Raw genomic sequence first — 14,536 nt, forward strand, 5'->3', positions numbered from 1 at the left:
TACAGGGATAAAATCCCTTTTGTCCCCACATGTCAGTACGGTTATTCACCCTTGGTTCATCTATACAGGTTTTGACTAACGTTCTCTGTAAATTTTGGGCTTTTCTGTATATAAATTTGGGATGGGAGGGTATATTTGCTTTCAGTATAGGGTCATTGAGCAACAATCCCCAGTATCTTTTTATAATTCGCTCAACCTCTTTATGCTGCATGTTGTAATCTAAGCATATGGCATACTCGAAGTCTCCATTTTTTGATACTTCAGATTTTTCTCTGAGCATCAGTTCTCTATCATAATGTTTAATCTTTTCAATCTCATTTCTAAGGGGACCCTCTTGGTATCCCTTTTCTAGGAACCTGTGCTGCAACTTTTCAGCTTGTTCCTCATAGTCTGCAGTTTTCGTACAGTTCCTCCTTATCCTTGTGAACTGACTTCTCGGCACACTGTTAAGCCAATTTTTATGATGGCAACTTTTGATTGGTATATATGCATTACGGTCGGTTTTCTTAAAAAACGTTTTTGTGCCGAACCGTTGGTCTTCCTTATAAATAGTCACATCCAGAAATTCTATTTTTTCTTTACTCCAGCTGGCCGTGAGTTTTATGCCCTTTTTGTTCTGGTTGAGCCATTCCACATACTGGATAAGTTGTTTCTCAGTACCCCTCCACATCCATACCAAATCATCTATGTATCTTTTCCAGGAAGTTACATTGGCACTCTCAGGACGTGCCAGTATGTCCATTTCCCAGTCGTCCATAAAGATATTTGCTACGCTGGGTGCATACTTGGCCCCCATTGCACATCCCAATGTTTGTAAATAAAAGAAATCCCCGTACCAAAAATAGTTATGGGTCAACGAAAAATATAACAATTTGAGAATGAAGTCAATCTGATCTTCTTTTAAATCTGTATAGACATTAAGGGCTTGTTTTACTGTCCTCATAGCTTCTTCATGTGGTATGATGGTGTATAAGGCACTGACGTCAGCCGTCACCATATAGTCTTCCTGTCCCACCGTCATGCTATCCAATGTGTGCAGTAATTGTTTCGTATCCCTAAGGAGCAACGTCAATTGTTTAACTACAGGCTGTAGGAATGAGTCTATATATTCTCCAATCCTCTGGTTAAGGGAGCCTATCCCACTAATAATGGGCCTCCCCGGGGGATTGTTGAGATCTTTATGAATTTTTGGGTTCAAATAAATGACGGGTATTCTCGGTGCATCTAACATTAAATATTTAAATTCCGCATCGTTGAGCACCTCCTTATCCAAACCTTCCCTCAGCAATGCTCGTAATTCCTCAGTATATTTCCTTGTGGGGTCCCCTTTCAGTTTCCTATATGTGTTCCCATCTCCCAGGATCCGTTGCATCTCATTGCGGTACTGATCCGCATGCATAACCACTACTCCACCTCCTTTGTCAGCTGGTCTGACCAATACTTCCTTCTTACGACTCAGTTCCCCTATGGTTCTCATTTCTGCCCTACAGTCTTGAGCATTAATTTTCTCAAGATCTTTCAAAACCATATTTTTAAAGACCTGTATGGTGCCATCCTTAGACGTGTCTGGGGGATTGAATGTGGACCGATTTTTTAAACCAGTATGCTGAAATTTTTGTACATGGCCCGGATTATTAATCCTGGAACTTGGCCCCTCTTTTGATATAAAATATTTTTTAATATTCAATTTCCTAACATATTTGTTTACATCAATGTATACTCCGAATTTATTCAGCCCCTGTTTTGGGGCATATTTTAGGCCTTTATCTAAAACGCTCAACTCTTTAGTGGTCAATGGAACCCCACTAATGTTAAAAATACCTTCCCCTTTTTCTATCTCCTTCTTTTTGTTGAGTCTACCTCCTCTTCTTCCTCGTCTAAACCTCTTTTTCTGACATACCTGTGATTGTACTCCATGTCCTCCCAATCTACTCTGGGTGATCCCCCCCCCAAAAAATGATGATGGATGGTTTCAGCAGCCTGTCTATCCAAAGGTTCGAACCGATTGAAGGTCGGCAGCGGGTTATGTCTGGGTTCTCTAGGTGGGTATTGTTGATTATGGCCCTCACTACAATGTCTTGGTTCATACCGCAGGTTAGAAACTGGACCATACCCATCCTCCCCATTAACTCTGGGGTGATTTTTCCCTTTAAAGTACCTCGGCTGTTGCCAGGTGTCCTCCTGAGGTTTTCTGTTAAATTGAGTCCTAACACGTGGAGTCTGTGGGCCAAAATTGTTTTCCCTCCCCACTCTCCCATATGGCTTATTTCCTAGGCCTTGCCTATCCTCCTGATGTCTGCCTTCATTACCAGCTGTGTGAGCTGCTCCAGTGGTGATCGTTTCCCCACTGCTTCCCTGAACTCCCTGCCCTCCGTTTTTATTGATATTCTGATTTTTAATAGCCTCTTCTTCTAGTTTCTTCCTTTTATTCTGTTCTACCTGCCATTTGTAAGCATTTTTATTTTTGTACTCCTGCCATTCATTTTGGAAACGTCTGATCTTAATCTCACTCATCTCTTTTTCATTTTTTTGCACTATCTTAGTTAAGACTACAGCATTCTCCATGAACTCTTCCTGCTCTTTGAATTCTTCCATTTTCCCTTTAATTACATCAATCTCCTCACCTAATCTCTCTAATCTATTCTGTTTCCTCCTACTGAGAATTTTTAACAGATTGATCCCACATTGATTTAAGAATTCGCCTAATTCCTTGTCATTCTCCTCATTCTCCTCTCCATCTGTGGGTAACACATCCCATCTAAAGCGCCTCGGAATAATTCCCTCCTTTGCATGCTTATTGAGACTCGCCAGGTCCCACCAAGCATTTGATTCTTTGATCATAAGATTCTGAAGTTGCCTAAACAGCATATCTAGACTCTGGTGCTCGGTAGTGGACTCTTTGTCAAACATCCTATCTAGATCAATCTGGCCTCTTTTCCTAATGTTAAACATCTCCATGATGTACCTAACGAGTATGCAGCAATACCACAAATACTGGAAAAAATGGAGATCAGGTGGTATGTGCGCTCCTCAACACAATTAATAAAGCTTCACAATGACATGCAACTAAGTGGATCAAAAGTTCACAGTACAATACATTTAGGTGGATCGCTATACAATTGGGTGCGTATTGACACCCTGCAAAGTATGTAGCTGTTTAAGTACAGCGTTCAACACCAGCCTTGGTAAGTCTCAAATTCCCACAACACACTTCCTTGGCATAAGTTACATGAACAAGAGTCCAGAGTCCACTCTGAAGTCTGCAATCTCAGATCTCCAATACAGATAATAGGTATCACGCTCACCAGATTAGATGGCTGACTAGTTACAATCAGCATAGATAGCACTATAGAGACTTTGTCCTTGAGTCTATTAGGGGAGAAGATTCTGCCAGAGGAGAGGACTTGAATGTTTATGTGCAGAGAGCTGATTTGTCATTTGATCAGCGTTCAGATCTGGTGAGCCCGCAGCCTTAACAATTTTATGCACTGGGGTTGAGGTGTATATGCCATACATCACACGGGTGATCATTTGCATGGGTGAAGGTGTGCTGTACCCGTTTTTGAAACAGTATTATGCTATGTACTGCTGTTTTCTATTCTGAGGAACATACAAGGAGAAGGCTAAAGGAAAGTGAGATGTCATCTATCATATGCTATCTATGCTGATCGTAACTAGTCAGCCATCTAATCTGGTGAGCGTGATACCTATTATCTGTATTGGAGATCTGAGATTGCAGACTTCAGAGTGGACTCTGGACTCTTGTTCATGTAACTTATGCCAAGGAAGTGTGTTGTGGGAATTTGAGACTTACCAAGGCTGGTGTTGAGCGCTGTACTTAAACAGCTACACGCTTCTAGTGATATCTATCATGTATTTGCGCTCGCCGCAAGCACATGACGATATTTGATCCGCCCCATACATGATCATAGGGCTAAACTTTGACTCCTTACATCACAGTCAGCATGCACATGGCAGCCAATCAGCCTGAATTCCCTCACGTGACACTCCACAGACAGCCCTATCACTGACGCACAGGTGGGGCCCCTTCTAATCTTTCTAATTTGAATGTTTGGATGTTTGTTACTCGATCACACAAAAATGGCTGAACGGATTTGAATGAAATTTGGCACACACATAGTACATTACCTGGAATAAAATATAGGATACTTTTTATTCCCATAACCAAAAAGGGGGCGGAGATAAATACAAATTTCACTTAGAATATGTAAACTGCAGCCATTCTTACGCTGTTAATGGTAGGGTTCTCAAACGTTGCACAGTTGGTTGCTGGGTGACAGGGATTAATATTCAGAAAGGTGGGTGGAGTCTATAAAAGCCAATCATAATTCACCTATTCATTTTCCAGGGAAATATTTAATTGTTGTCATTCTTGCACTGTTAATGGCACAAGCCTCAAACCTGGTACAGATGGTCATTGGGAGACTGGGGTTAAAAATTCAGAGAAGGGGGTGGAGCAACAAACAGTCAATCAGATTTGTTCCATTTCAATGCAAATTATTCATGCCAAAGACCACAAATCTCACAAACGTGGTCATTGAGTAATTGTGTGTTAGGGTTAGAAAAAGTGGCCACAGCCAACCTCAGCCAAATACATGCCCGGGTAACGTCAGTACATCAGTGGGCGGAGATAAATACAAATTTTAGTGTAAAAATGAAAGCTGCAGCCATTCTTACACTGTCAATGGTAGAGTTCTCAATTTTTGCACAGTTGGTCTATGAGTGACTGGGATTAATATTCAGAAAAGTGGGAGGAGCCCACAAAAGCCAATCAAAATTCACTTATTGATTTTCAAGGGGAAAGATTTCATTGCTGCCAATCTTGCACTGTTAATGGCACAAGCCTCAAACCTGGTACAGTTGATCTTTTCGTGACTGGGGTTCAAATTCAGGAAAGGGGTTGAGCCACAAACAGCCAATTAGATTTGTTTAATTTCAATGCAAATTATTAATGCCAAAAAACATAATTTCCCAAACTAGGTCATTGAGTAATAGAGTAATTGTGTGTTAGGATTAGAAAAAGTGGGCAGAGCCAACACCGGCCAAACACTTTCCCACATTACACAAGCAGCAGACTACTACCACTGCAGTAGGGCCTCTATTATGATATGTTAAGTGAAGTTCGCTCAACCTACCACACAGCAGGGTCAGAGCAGGAACAAGGCAACTCCACCTCAAACAGCCAATGTCCAAGTAAGTGATGTTCTGCTCGATGATTCAGCAATTGTAATCTTTATTGAAGCAGTAAAATACAGCACAACATGTCTGCTAACATGTTTCAAACACACAATGGTCCTTAACCACTTCAGCCTTCAGTCGTTTTCACTTTATGCATCCGAGCAATGTTCACCTCCCATTAATTAGCCTATAACTTTATCACTACTTATCACAATGAACTGATCTATATCTTGTTTTTTACGCCGCCAATTAGGCTTTCTTTGGGGGATACATTTTGCTAAGAGCCACTTTACTGTAAATGCATTTTAACAGGAAGAATAAGAAAAAAACAGAAAAAATGCATTATTTCTCAGTTTTCAGTCATTATAGTTTTAAAATAATACATGCCTCCATAATTAAAACTCACGCATTGTATTTGCCCATATGTCCCGTTTATTACACCGTTAAAATTATGTCCTTATAACGATGTATGGCGACAATATTTTATTTGGAAATAAAGGTGCATTTTTTCCGTTTTGCATCTATCACTATTTACAAGTTTAGAATAAAAAAAATATAGAAATATTTCATCTTTACATTGATATTTAAAAAGTTTAGACCCTTAGGTAAATATTTACATTTTTTTTTTTATTGTAATGGTTTTTTTTTATATTAAACATTTTATTTGGGTAGTTTTGGGAGGGTGGGAGGTAAACAATGTGTTTATAATGTAAATGTGTGTTAATTTTTATTTTTTTTTACTTTCAGATGTAGTATTACTTTTTGGCCACAAGATGGCGGCCATGAGTTTGTTTACATGACGTCACTCTAAGCGTAGCATACGCTTAGAGGGACGCACGGGAGACGCAACAGCCAGAAAAAGCGGAGCTTCTGAGAGAAGCTGTCGCTTTTTCTGCGGGGGAGAGGAATCAGTGATCGGGCACCATAGCCCGATACACTGATTCGTGGGCTAACGATCCGCGGCCGGGAGCGTGCATGCACGCGCACGATCGGCCGCGGGAGCGCGTGGACGCGCACATGGCCTCCTGGGCGTAGCTAGTACGTCCAGGAGGCCAAAGTAGTTAAAGTGGATCCAAGACCAAGTTTTGAAGCCCCTGTTTTTGTGCCTTTTGGACATTTTTTGGGGCATTACACTTTATAATTGCCTATTTCTTTCTATATTATATAATAAAAACCTAATAAAAACAGAAAGCCACGCCCCCTCAGCTCCTCTAAACGCTGCGGCGTTCTGTCCCAGGCTGCAGTCACTCATGGGACCTAATTATCGTGAGGAGGAGGCTTTGGCTAAAGGTGTCCACACACCATACAATAAAATGATCCGATTTTACGGCAATTCGATAAAAACGATTGTATCTCCCGAAAAAGCTTTTTTTTCATTCAACTGAACAATCCGATCGGATTTCCCGTTTTCTTCGATTTTTATCGATCCGGAATGCCAGATATTTTTCTTCAATCTCTCTGAAGATTGTATGGTGTGTGTTGGATTGTCAATTTATTAATATACACACCCTAGCAATTTTGTCAGAGTTTTCAATCATTTTTTATCTTAATTGGGGAAAAAATTGAACATAGGTGTGTGGTACATTGGTCATATTTTTGAAATGTTACAATCAGTCAGAAAAACTGATTGCAATTCTTAAATTGAACAGATATTTAAAACATTGTATGGTGTGTGGCCACCTTAAGGAGGAGGCAGAGGCGGTGATTCAAGTCTAAAGGCTGCTGAACTCACGTGATAGTAGCATGGGAAACAGTAAATTCGTGCGCCTGAGGCTAGTGGACAAATCGGGCGCCGCCATTCACTCCTATAATAAATATCGTTTAATGGGCGCCCGATAGGAAAAAAGGGCGCCGGAGAAAACTAACGTTTTAAAAGCGGCGCCCGGAGACTTAATGTTTTATTACTGTTTCTCATGATTACACATTATTTAATGATTTATACATTTTTAAATATTATTTTTAAACGAAAAACAGTACAATATTTTTTCCCAAACATTATTTTTAAACGAAAAACAGTACTTTTTTTTTTTTTTTTTTTTTTTTACATTATTTTTAAACGAAAAAACCAACAGGGGGGTCTTAGGTTTAGGCACCAACAGGGGGGTCTTAGGTTTAGGCACCAACAGGGGGGTCTTAGGTTCAGGCACCAACAGGGGGTCTTAGGTTTAGGCACCAAAAGGGGGGTCTTAGGTTTAGGCACCAACAGGGGGGTCTTAGGTTTAGGCACCAACAGGGGGTCTTAGGTTTAGGCACCAACAGGGGGGTCTTAGGTTTAGGCACCAACAGGGGGGTCTTAGGTTTAGGCACTAACAGGGGGGTCTTAGGTTTAGGCACTAACAGGGGGGTCTAGGGGTTAGGGGTAGGTACAGGGAGGGTTACTTAGGCACCAACAGGGGGGGTCTTAGGTTTAGGCATCAACAGGGGGGTCTAGGGGTTAGGGGTAGGTACAGGGAGGGTTACTTAGTAATTTTTTTTTTAAACGTTATTATACGTTTCACTATTTAAACGAAATATTAACGTTTTTACAATTGCCGATTTAATGCACATTATTTAATGATTTATAACGTTAACCACTTTACCCCCACGCGTACGTATTTCTCCGCCCCTTTTTCCATCCTTTAAAAACCAGGGACGGAGAAACACGTACTTTCCGCGTTCCCGACGCTGTCCACGCTCCCGCTCGTAAACACGCCGCCCGCCGCTAGTAAAACCGCCGCCGCCCGCTCGCCCGGAGATCAATGAACGGGAAAATCTCCTATGGGCAGCGCGATCATTGTGAGAAGAAACTCACGTGTCCAGCCTCCTTATTCTTCCTCCAAGCTTCCGGAAGGAGGCTTGGAGGTCGCAATAAAGCAAAAAGTTACTGTGGCCATCTTGTGGCCAAATAGTAAACTACACCCTACACATTTTTCACATACAAATAAATGACTTTTACACAAAAAATTAACTCATTACCTCCCACACTCCCCATTTTTTTTTTTTTTTGTAATTAAAAAAAATTCAAAAATTTACAATTAAAAAAAATACATGATTAGTTACCTTAGGGACTGAACTTTTTAAATATTTAAGTCAAGAGGGTATAACACTGTTACTTTATAAACTATGGGCTTGTAATTAGGGATGGACGCAAAACTGAAAAAAATGCACCTTTATTTCCAAATGAAATATTGGCGCCAAACATTGTGATAGGGACATAATTTAAACGGTTTTATAACCGGGACAAAAGGGCACATAAATTTCATGGGTTTTAATTACAGTAGCATGCATTATTTAAAAACTATAATGGCCGAAAACTGAAAAATAATTTTTTTTTCCCCACATTTTTCCTATTTTCCCATTAAAACACATTTAGAAAAAAATAATTCTTGGCATAATGTCCCACCTAAAGAAAGCCTAATTGGTGGCAGAAAAAACAAGATATAGTTCATTTCATTGCGATAAGTAATGATAAAGTTATAGACGAATGAATGGAAGGAGCGCTGAAAGGTGAAAATTGCTCTGGTGGTCAGGGGGTAAAACCCCTCAGTGGTGAAGTGGTTAAAAAACATTAATTTTAAACGAAATACAGTACAATACATTTTTAAACGTTATCCATGCTTATCGTTAAAAACCCGGCACCCTTTTTTCCCAGCGCCCCTTTTTAACGTACGCAGTAGCATGAGCAGCAGCATCTGTCAGCAGGGCCGGTTCAAGTGACAATTGGGCCCTAGGGTAAAATTAGCCTGGGGGCCCCCCAACAGACACCCCCGACCAAAAAGCGTCATTAGAGGCCCTTTGTTGCAGACAAATTTCCCTCCTGGGCCGCTGAGCTGGCTGCTGACCCTCCCCCAATCACCTCCCAACTTAACAGACTCTGAAGAGTCCCTGGGGAGCAACAGCTAAGATGGGGGGGGGACACCTTGAGGGCCCCTATGGGCTCTGGGGCCCTGGGGCAATTGCCCATTTTTTCCTATGGTAGCTCCGGCCCTGTCTGTCAGAGGGTCACAGCACATAAATCTGACCTGGAAGCTGGTAGAAGAAGTAGCGGTGGAAGCCAGCGTGTCCCTTACTTGTGCTGGCTATTCTGTTTGCAGACCTGCAGATCAGCGCGGCAGATGTATCAGAAGCGGCCCCTCCTCCCTTCCAGGAGATTAGCGTGGCGTAACTCCCCTGACTCCAGCAGGGAAGTTTTCTCTTGTCTGCACTCTGATCCCGTAGCTCTGCCTCTGGTCTGTGTTCCTGGTCTGCATGTCATGCGAGTTCACCTGACATGCAGGAAGACCAGAGCACAGAGGCAGAGTTACGTGGTCGGAATGCAGATAAGAGAAGACTTCCACGCTGGAGTCAGGGGAGTTATTATGCTGCGCTGATCTGCTGAAATGGAGGAGGAGAGGCAGCTTCTAATCATTGGGACACACACCAGGGGATGGATCCTCATTCTAAAGAGGGAGAGGGGGGAAGTCTGTCCTGGCAGAGCACTGTGTGTAGTGCAGCCACGACCCCCTCTCTCCAGACTAGTAGTCACACATCCTCCTAGCTGCCGGGAGCCCTGCAGGAGGGCTGCTATCTATGGGGACAACACCCTGAAGTGTCCTGTCACCTGGGCATGTAGGAATAAATATAGAGCAGGCTGACCAAGTTTTGATGTCCTCCTTTTTGTGCCTGTTGGACATACTTTTTTAGGGCAATACACCCTCCAAAAGACTATTTTTTATATATGTTACGGCCAGAACCCGAAGTTTGGCCACTTCTAGTTCTGGCCGGCCACTTCGGGTTCTGGCCGGCCAATTCGCGAAGTGCCCGCTGCGCTGCGGCCAATGTTAGAAACGGATCGTTTACTCTGATATGAATGTATCTTCTGGCCGCAGCGCAGCGGCCAAACGTATTAATTTGTTGCAATTTTAAGCCGGCGGCAATGTAACGATTCAAGCCGCCGGCTTTTTCATCTGCCTCATCTCTCTCCCTCTCTTTCTTATGGCCAGCCGGCGGGGGGGGGGGGGGGGGGGGGCACGCGAGTCCCCCCGGGAGTCGTTCGTCGCAGCAGGGGCAGCAGAGCGGGGAGGCTGCAGACATTGCTTCTGCCAGCACCCGCTCTGCAAGAACGGCAGGCTTCCCTGCCGCGACGAACGACTCCGGAGGGACACGCGTGTCCCCGCCCGGCTGTGCCCATAAGAAAGAGAGGGAGAGAGATGAGGCAGATGAAAAAGCTGGCGGCTTGAATCGTTACATTGCCGCCGGCTTAAAATTGCAACAAATTAATACGTTTGGCCGCTGCGCTGCGGCCAGAAGATACATTCATATCAGAGTAAACGATCCGTTTCTAACATTGGCCGCAGCGCAGCGGGCACTTCGCGAATTGGCCGGCCAGAACCCGAAGTGGCCGGCCAGAACTAGAAGTGGCCAAACTTCGGGTTCTGGCCGTAACATATATATCACCTAATAAAAACAGAAAGCCAGCCCCCCCCCCCCCCCCCCCCCCCTAGCTCCTCTGACGCCAAAGTAGCAGTGGGAGCCAGCGTGGATCGTCACAGGATGGAGGATAGGAGCCCACTGCTGTCTGTCATTTAGGGGGGGGGGGGGGGTAAGCTGCACTGACATGAGGTCTGATGTTCACACAGAACAGCCCCAGCACACACTGAGCATGCACGGGATTTCGGAGGCAAGGGGAGGGAAGGGGGAGTGGAGTTTGCACAGTCTGAGGTGTGGAGATAAAAATAAGATTACCTGTGTAAGGATTCCAAGCAGAAATTGGCAGCTCTCATTGTATAACAGGAAAAAAATGTATTTACTGATGAAGCTGTTTACAGCTAGTTTACTGTGTAAACCATCTAAACTTAACTAAACTAAATAAGGACAAGTTACTTGTTATAGTTATTTTTTCACCTCGGATCCGCTTTAATCATAGCCAGGGCCTCTGTTATCACTGTATTGTATTTGCACTATTGCATAGCTCTGTGTGTGTGTGATATGTAGAAGCTTTCCAGAGGCGCCAATAGAATAAAAGTCACTTAAACGAGCTTAAAACCGATGGGGCAGTGGTGGGCCTATCCCATCCATGCGGACAAAGCAAACAAAGGAAGGACTGTGGCATCAACAGTCAAACAACAATTTGTTTATACTCCACAGTAAAAATAGGCAACGCGTTTCACGGGCTCAATCCCGCTTCATCAGGCCAATCAAAAAGGAGCATACAGCTAAAAAACAAAGTGTCAGAGGACATAGTGTAAGGCAGGTTTTGTGAGTATCACTCAATTTGACATTGAATTGTTTGTGAACATGAGTGATACTCACAAAACCTGCCTTACACTATGTCCTCTGACACTTTGTTTTCAGCTGTATGCTCCTTTTTGATTGGCCTGATGAAGCGGGATTGAGCCCGTGAAACGCGTTGCCTATTTTTACTGTGGAGTATAAATAAATTGTTGTTTGACTGTTGATGCCACAGTCCTTCCTTTGTTTGCTTTGTCTGCATGGATGGGATAGGCCCACCACTGCCCCATCGGTTTTAAGCTCGTTTAAGTGACTTTTATTCTATTGGCGCCTCTGGAAAGCTTCTACATATTGCTAAGTCCACCCTTGGTGGAGGGTTGTACCCATCTTCTTTCCATCCACAGAGAGCGACTTTTAATCCTGAGTGGGGTCAGGTTAATCTCCCCACCTGCCTTCACAGTGGTTGCCTAATGGTAACCCTGGTTTGTGAGTATTAAATTGTTATATTACGCATTATTAATTATCATCTATACAATATCACACTATTGGGCTCTTGGTGTCCCCCCTCCCTTTATGTGTGTGTGTGATACTCCACAGACAGAACACGGTCACCGAGGGACTGGGAGGGAGGAGGAGACCTTTTGTGACCTCAGTGAGGAAGAGGAGCTGGCTAGCTCGGCATCCCTCTTTGTTCAAATGGGGTCTTTCATGCTGTCCTGCCGGTTGAGGGACCCCCGTATAAAAAGGCTCAAGGAGAACGACCTGTACTGGGTGGCAATGCTACCGGACTCTCACTATAAGCACAAAGTGGTGGAACTGTTTCAGAGGTCTCACCAATTTTAAACCCTCAGCTCCTCTTGATGTTTCTCTGTCCCTCTTAGTAAGCATACTGTGATGCCCAAGCCCGGTAGAGTGGGACACTCCTCAACTCAACACATTAACTATTGTTTGGTTTATTTTGTATTGTTATCACCCCCCCCCCCAAAAAAAAAAATAAATAAAAAAATAAATAAATAAAACAAAAAAAAATAAAAGATTATTTCAAGTTACATCCGTTTTGGAAGAGATCTGGAACACGATCCCTGGACAGAACAATAAAACCAAGAGGGAAGGCTATCAAAGTAATTGTGTGGGCGATGGGCAAAACACGATGCCCTAAAAGAAAGAAGAGCTTATATCACACAGCTGAATGGAAGGCTCATGGTGAAGGAACTGCCCGGCCAAGAAAGCCAGCTTGTGGGCATATTTGCAGGGTGCTGGCACTCGGATGGTCCCCGGCCAGTACTCGTACATGTTGCACAGTTTGAAAGTCAACTTTGACAATCATGCGAGGGGAATAGTTTTCAAAAGTACCAAAGCAGGTATGTAACTGCGGGATCTCCTAATTCTGCTTTGTGCTGACCTGTCCATCTAACCAGGTTTGCTCAAATACGTATTCGGGAGACACCCGGATAGTTGTATCCGGATATCTCCCAGTAAAGCTGTGCAGGGGGGTGGGGCACCAATCTTACCTGCATGACGTCTTCTTCGGTCCATCCCTGGCGCCTCCCACGATGCGCTCCATGCGCCGGTCACGTGACTACAAACACTTTCTCCTTCAACCCGGAAGGAGGAAGTGTTTGTAGTCAGGGTTGCTCGTAAACTACGCCAGCGCAAATCTACGCGTCTAAGCACGCAACTACGCATCGTAGTTCGTAGGCGAAGTTTAAGAACTACACGTACGCATTTCCGCGTAATCATAGTCCCGCTATGTGAAGCTTCGCCCGCTACGCGTAGTTGACGTATGTATTGCGAAGTCAACTACGCGTGCAGGAACTGCGTCTATATGGATCATTGCGCATGCGCAGAAATATTATTGCCCTTTTATACGCATACAATTCCGCATTGGAAGGTGGAATGTACGCTTATATTAGTTTATATATGCACATAGGTAGCAGATTATTGCGGAAATTTTTCCGCATAAGGGCATAAGCGGTCGCATCAACTACGCGTCGCACTACGCGAAGCTTGCGTATTTTAACGCGTAGTCTACGTAATGCAAACGTAGTGAAGTTTATGATTACATAGCCGTAGATTGCGAAGCGTATTTGCGTAAAAATATGCGTAGTTCCAGCGTAGCGAAGTTGGCTGACTACGACCATCCCTGTTTGTAGTTACGTGACCTCCGCTTGGACCGCATCGTGGGAGGCTCCAGAGACGGACCGAAGAAGACATCATGCAGGTAAGATTGCCCCCCCCCCCCCCCACAGCTTGTATCCGGATACAACTATCCAGATGTCTCCCGAATACAGATTTGAGCAAGCTTGCATCTAACACTCCAGGTCGGTACACACAAACTTCTCTGGCAGGCTGGCAGTGCATGATTTACCTTGTAGTATATCGGGTGTGCAGCCACAACGAACAGCTTCAAGACATCCACAATCTCGTGATGTGGAAGCTGACAGACTACACGATGGGAGTAGCAGCGGGTCAGGAAAGAATATATGGTGGCCACTGAATGGGAACTATGGATGGCATCATGGTAGATCCATTTCAATCCCCATCGTAATCTTCAGGGGAATGTCCACTCCCCACAGCTCTCAGCTTGAAATTTATCTGCAGCAAAATTTTCTGCGCAATGTTTCTCAGTTTTCTCGACTGCACCCACTTTTTCTAACCCCAACACACAATTACTCAATGACCACGTTTTCTTTGTGGTCTTTGGCATCAATCATTTGCATTAAAGTGAAACAAATCTGGCTGTTTGCCGCTCCACCCCTTTGTCTAAATTTGAAACCCAGTCACCCAATGACCAACTGTACCAGGTTTGAGGCTTGTGCCATTAACAGTGCAAGAATGGCAGCAATTAAATATTCCCCTTGAAAATCAATAAGTGAATTTTGATTAGATTTTTTAGGCTCCACCCACTTTTCTGAATATTAAAAGTTATTGAACACCAAGTTATTGAAGGACAACCAGACCTATCAGATCATGAAAATAGATCCGGGGTGCAAATACCACCAGGAACTAAACCAACTGGTAAAGAAGAGGGTTCAGAAGGGCCTGATTATGGACAAAGAGAGTAAGTATTTGATACCTTCATATATAAGAACTCCCGTACTGTACTGCCTGCCAAAGATCCACCGGAATCCTGTGAACCCTCCAGGCA

At 43.7% G+C, this 14,536-nt stretch overlaps 2 protein-coding genes across 4 annotated transcripts in view; one reads left to right on the forward strand and one right to left on the reverse strand.

Moving 5' to 3' along the window:
- LOC137562405 (uncharacterized) overlaps positions 1–14,536 on the forward strand; it is a 428,020-nt gene that overhangs the window by 171,399 nt on the left and 242,085 nt on the right. The gene's annotated exons all lie outside the window — the stretch shown is intronic.
- Positions 1–14,536, reverse strand: part of LOC137562383 (uncharacterized) — a 146,867-nt gene that overhangs the window by 128,498 nt on the left and 3,833 nt on the right. For 2 of the 3 annotated variants that reach the window (XM_068273731.1, XM_068273722.1), the window contains exon 1: positions 9,201–9,312. The exons of the other annotated variant lie outside the window; for it this stretch is intronic. The gene's annotated coding sequence lies outside the window, so the exon portion shown is untranslated. Of the gene's footprint in view, positions 1–9,200; positions 9,313–14,536 lie in introns of those variants that run through there. 3 annotated transcript variants of the gene reach the window in all.

This window comes from Hyperolius riggenbachi, chromosome 1, assembly GCF_040937935.1.
Source record: "Hyperolius riggenbachi isolate aHypRig1 chromosome 1, aHypRig1.pri, whole genome shotgun sequence".
NCBI classification, from domain to species: Eukaryota; Metazoa; Chordata; class Amphibia; order Anura; family Hyperoliidae; genus Hyperolius; species Hyperolius riggenbachi.